Source organism: Suncus etruscus, chromosome 13, assembly GCF_024139225.1.
Source record: "Suncus etruscus isolate mSunEtr1 chromosome 13, mSunEtr1.pri.cur, whole genome shotgun sequence".
In the NCBI taxonomy this organism is placed as follows: domain Eukaryota; kingdom Metazoa; phylum Chordata; class Mammalia; order Eulipotyphla; family Soricidae; genus Suncus; species Suncus etruscus.
In genome coordinates this window covers 23353519-23359518 of record NC_064860.1, presented here as the reverse complement: position 1 = coordinate 23359518, position 6000 = coordinate 23353519, and the positions used below count along the sequence as shown (strand labels likewise).

General features: G+C 37.0%; 1 non-coding gene across 1 annotated transcript; it reads left to right on the top strand.

Moving 5' to 3' along the window:
* Nucleotides 1–717: 717 nt before the first annotated feature.
* On the top strand, nt 718–850 carry LOC126026347 (small nucleolar RNA SNORA51). The gene has a single exon (XR_007501639.1). It is a non-coding gene; the product is annotated as a small nucleolar RNA SNORA51 (small nucleolar RNA).
* Nucleotides 851–6000: the final 5150 nt, after the last annotated feature.

The following is a 6000-nucleotide window of genomic DNA, read 5'->3' as shown; positions in this document are numbered from 1 at the left end:
CTTTAGAAACAGGTCTGATTTTACCATCCAAGATAAAGTAGAAGTCTTCCACATACCACGAAAGCAGCAAGAGGAGAATAAATGATCTATTTTTTTGACGTCTTTATTTTGGTGTGGAGATTACGGTTGATGTCTCCAATATTATTTTATTTTATTTTGTTTTGTCTTTCTCTTTCTTTTTTGCACTTGAGTATGATTTGATTTCAGAACCGAGATTATTGTGTGGTGCCTGTCTTTATTGCTGTGGTGCTTATCAGTTATTTAATTCGATATTTTTTTGTGTGTGTATTGTTGTGGTATTTTAATTACTTTTTTCACATCCTCTCTCAAACTGAGGTTGGAAGCCTCTAGACAGGACTCTGCCTATTTTCAGCATATTTGATTTTTGATTGAGAAGAGGACATATTAGGTGATGGGTATTCCCCTGATTCAATGTGAATATGTACCCAAAATACTACAGTGAAAGATATGTAAGCCATTATGAAAAAAAAAATTGTGTTTTTAATCAGAAATTTTCTTTGACTTACATGTATTATTATTATATCAATTATATTATATGTTATGTTATGTCACTATATTATGTTATATAAGTTTACCTTATTATGTTAATTAATTTTGTCCTTTAAATGAATTCTTACTTTAAAAAAAAAAAACAAAAAAAAACAACTTTAGTTTGCTCTGAAGAAAAAAAAATAAAATAAATAAAAGATAAGATAAGGCCTCCCAAATCTTACCACAGGCTGTGTTCTTTACACTGGCTGTATAGAAAGAGGAGGTACAGTAAAGGCACCCCATATACACCTCAACACAGGCCCCTTGCCGGGTATGTATTGTGAATTGGGGGACAAAAAAAAAAAAAAAGAAAAGGGGAATGGAAGAAAGTAGACTTTCATATATATATTCATATATATACATATATATATACATATACATATATAGCACTCCATCCCCAGAAAACTATATATATATATATATATATATATATATATATATATATATATATATATATATGAGTCATTCTCCAGGATAGATCACATGCTGGCCCATAAAACACACCTCCATAAAATTAAGAGGATAGAAATTATATAGACTTTCTTCTCAGATTACAATGGATTAAAATTAGAAGTGAACTACAAAGGAACACAGAAGAAAAAATTAACACCTAGAAATTAAGCAGCTGACTCCTGAACAAGTAGTGCATAAGAGATGAAATCAAAGAGGAAATCTAAAAAAATTCTGGAAACAAATGCAATGAAGACACAAATTATCATAATTTGTGGGCCACAGCAAAAGTGGTATTAAGATAAAAAATTATAGCTTTGCAAGCATACGTCAGGTAAGAAGTGGCCTACATAAATAGCTTAATGACACACCTTATAAAATTAGAAAATTATCAACAAAATGAATCAAAACTAGGTAGGCAGAAGAAAATAACAAAGCTTAGAGCAGAAATCAATGAAAATACAAAGAACAATCCAAAAGATAAACAAAAGCAAAAATTGGTTCTTTGAAAAAATAAACAAGATTGATAAACAACTAGCAAAACTCACAAAGCAAGGGAAAGAGAAACTTAATAACCATATTAGAAAGGAAAATTGGAGAGCTCTGCATATAATACAGGGATTCAAAGAGTAAACAGAGACTACTTGAGAAACTCTATGCCACAAAACATGAGAAATTGGAATAAATGGATAAATTTTTGGGCTCTTACAATTTTCCACGGATGAATCAAGATAATCTAGCATATCTGAACAGATATAGTACTATTGAGGAAATTAAAATGGTGATCAAAAGTTTTTCCAAAAACAAAAGTCCAGGCCCAGATGGATTCACTAACAAATTCTTTTAAACCTTTCAGTAGGTTCTACTACCAAACTTTTTCAGGATCTTCCAGAAAATTTAAGAAACAGAAACACTCCCAAATATTTATATGAAGCTAACATCATCCTGATACCAAAATCAGACAGAGATGCTGCAATAAAAAAAAGAAAAGAAAGAAAAGAGAAAAAGAAAAGAAAACTACAGACCAGATGAACAGATGCAAAAATCCTCAACAAAATACTGGCAAGTAGGATCCAATGCCTCACAAGAAGGTCATACACCAGGAGCAAATAGATTTCATTCTAGGTATGCAATGATGATTTAACATATACATAAATCAATCAACATAATACACCATATCAACTAAAGGAAAAATAAAACCCATATATCATAGAAATAGATGCAGAGAAACATTTTATAAGGTTCAACATCTATTCATGATAAAAATCTCTCAACAAGATGAGAATGGAAGGAACTTTTCTCAATATAGTCAAGGCCATCTACCACAAGTCAATGGCAAATATTATTATCAATGGGGATAAACTAAAAGGCTTTCCTCTGAAATCTGGTAGAAAAAAAGGCTGCCCTTCTCTTCACTCCTATTCGACATAGCACTAGAAGTACTTGCCATAGCAATTAGGCAAGAAAAATATATCAAGGGCATCAAGATAGGAAAAGAAAAAGTCAAGCTATTATTGTTTGAAGATGACATGCTACTATATTTAGAAAACCTTAAAGAGTCTACCAAAAAGATTCTAGAAACAATAGATTCATATAGCAAAGAGGCAGGCTACAAAATTAACATGCAAAAATCAATGGCCTTCTTATACACAAATAATGATAGAGAAGAAATGGACTCTAAAATAACAAACCCATTCACATTAGTGCCACACAAACTTGTGGGGAGCCTAGCTGATGAAACCTGGGACATAGGACACCTCAGTAATTCCTAATCTGGTCACCCACGTGACCAAAAGGCCCATGCCTTGAGAACAAAGGAAATAGACAAAAATAAAGTAATTCAGAGCAGCCCAATATATCCAGCCAGAAAGAAAAATATAGAGTTTGCCTTTGTGTTAGCAAACATTATTTAGAACTCTGTTTGAATCTTATGCCTTTTAGTAAAACGTGCTCAGGTCTACCTCTTTGCCCCTCCCTACTACCTGCCCCAGTTTATGCTAATGAATGCTTGTAACTGTGATTGGTGTAAAATTTGTAACACCCCTGACGTGTTTCAGTCCTTAAAAGCTGATCCCCCAACAATAAACTTCCCTTTTTGAACAGCATGCGTTGTCTTGAAGGCTTCTGTTACTAATTTCTCTAGTTCTTCTTTACAGGTCGGTTCTGCTCGAGTGAACCCACTAATAACTAGCAACTTTCATTTCCACACCCCCGCGGGTCGGGGGACTCCCACGGAAGTTGCAGAGTGGCGCCCAACGTGGGGCTCGAGTTACAGAATCTGACCGGGTGGCAGAGTACGACGAGTCCCGGAGCTAAATTACGTCAGGTAAAGTAAATTAAAGCAACGTAATTTAGTTAGTCTAATGCCTAGGTAAAAACCGCCACCCCATTACAGTCCCAGAGTAAAAATGGGGACCAGCCCGAGTAAAGGGGCAAAAAATTATTATATACAAGAGGAACTAAGAAGTAGGAAGATTAAAAGTTAAAGAAACTTGTTGAAATTTTTGGATCTGCTCAAAAGCATTATTGTTAACTCAAATCTTAACCCTAAGAGCTTGCAAATTGTTAAAAATGTACAGGAAAACTTAATAATGGCCTCCCGTGCCGGCTCCCAATCTCTCCAAAGGAAACTCAAAAAAAAATAAAAATAAAAATGTGCTCTCTAGCTACCAGCGTTTACCCCTCCCTTCGAGCTGTCGCCTCAGCTCTCCCGGACGCAAACGCAGCAACAAACTTGCTGCTTTCCTCCACCCTCCTGGCCAGCTGCAGCTTTATCAGCTAGCAGGGCGGACACCCCTCCCCCCGCTAGCTCTAGCTCGCTGCTGGAGCTCCCACAGCCCCTCCGGCTAAGGGTGTCGCGGCAGCAGCCCCAGATCCAAAGCTCCCCAGAGCGCCTCATTCATAAATAGCTATCCTTTCAAAATGCTAATGATACCTGCAATATATTCTTAGAGGCAACCTCCAAAGAGAAACCTTTTGGTGTTTTAAAAATTTATACAGTAGGCCCTGAAAGATAGCACAGCGGGCCCGGAAAGATAGCACAGCGGCGTCTGCCTTGCAAGCAGCTGATCCAGAACCAAGGGTGGTTGGTTCGAATCCCAGTGTCCCATGTGGTCCCCCGTGCCTGCCAGGAGCTATTTCTGAGCATAGAGCCAGGAGTAACTCCTAAGCGCTGCCACGTGTGACCCAAAAACAAAAACAAAAACAAAAAACAAAAAAAAAAAAGAAAAGAAAAACTTTTTGGTGTTTTAAAAATTTAATCGTACACACAGGTATTAAAATCTGAGTCTTTTTGTATTTCTATTAAAAATTTATTTTGATTCTTAAGGTATTTAAAAATAAGGTGAAAATGATGTGTTTAACCTTCCTAATTTGGTATATAATCTTTACAAATTATTCACTTAAAGTCTTCAAAGTAAAAACAGTTGTTAAAAATTTTAACACTTTATTGCAACTGCCTCACTGTTTTCCTGTTACACTAATTTAAAAAAAACCTGTTCCTTTACAGCAAATGATATCATACTTCAGAGTGGAAACTCCTACAGTGCTCCCCTAACCATTTCACTTAACAAAAAATTTTTAACTGCTTACATTTTACTTCATGCTTTCAACTTCAAATTAAAATTGTTTTAAAAATGTTTTGTGTTAAAGCTAAACCTTAAAATTTATTTTCAGCAGTTCCACTCCAGCTACGTTAACAATTTTTTACAAACATGCCGGCTAAATATTTAAAAGCGCTTGTCAATTTTTCTAATGCAAGTTTTGAATGAATCCTCTTGTCTGTTCATGTGTGTGTTATGAATGAAAGTGGCCACAATGTTGTGTTTCGTGTTGTTTGTTCTGTCTGTTTATTTGTTACTTTTGCATTTCATGATAAATGCAATTTTTAAAGCCTTATCCATTTTTGAAATTTCAATTAATTTTTTTAACCTGGCTTAGTCTAGTCATCTAACTAACTGTGAAATCCTGCTAAAAATCCTGTGCTAAGCTAGCTTTGTTCTATCAGCATGGCAGAAAGAGTAGGGGATGGTAAACCCCAAAAATTTCTCAAATGGCCATCAGGAATAATTTTTTCCTGGAGAATTTTTGAACTTTACAATCACCCAACTTTCTGCTATGTATAGTTAAGGCCAAAAGAATAAGGCCAAATGTGGCTAGAAAAAGAAGCATCTAGCTTTAATATAATAACTAATAAGTTTAAGAAAAATAATTTAAGTTCAGTTTAAAGGTTTTTGAACAATTGGCTATCATTAATTATAAAATTTTTTAAGTGCTAAAGTCTGGCAAAAGTCAGAAGGCATTCCTGTGGCATTCAAAAATAATCATTTTACCTCCTGCCAAGTTGTTTTCTTATAGACCTCCTACAGCTTCCTGCAGTCCTATCTTCACCCACTTCAAAAGAGCCTGTCACCCCTCCTCCTAGCCATTCCTGCGGACCTGTTTCTGACTGACTCCACCTTTGACAATGCTGAATTTGGTACCCTGCCTGGCTGCCACCAACCACCCCCTTCGAACCAAGGCTTCATTAATTTGTTTGCTCTACTTGACTCTCCCTTGCAAGACGATGACAACACCTCTGGTTCCTTCCCTTCCCCTTTTATAGTGCCGGATACATAGCCAACCCCCTCCCACTCATCCCCTGACCCATCCTGGAAGTAGCCCTTTGTGCCCACGCCATGGGTGCTGAGGAAAAGTAAGCCACCCCCAATCAATTTTTGCCACGACCTGGCCCATTCACCCATTCCCCAGAACACACTGGCTATGTCAGCTCAACCTCTCCCATGCCCCGAGCTCTTCAGAACTCTGCCTGCTTCCCCACCCTTCCAGCCCATGCTGTCCTCCGGACCCCCCTCCTCCTCTCAGCTCATCCTTGTCATGATCAACGCCTCTGCCCAGACGCCTTCGGTACCTGCTATTCACCCACCTCACCGGCCTAAATTGCTGCCTTGAACTGCCTTACTTCACCAACGACACCAACCTTCTGCGATGCGGTATGAA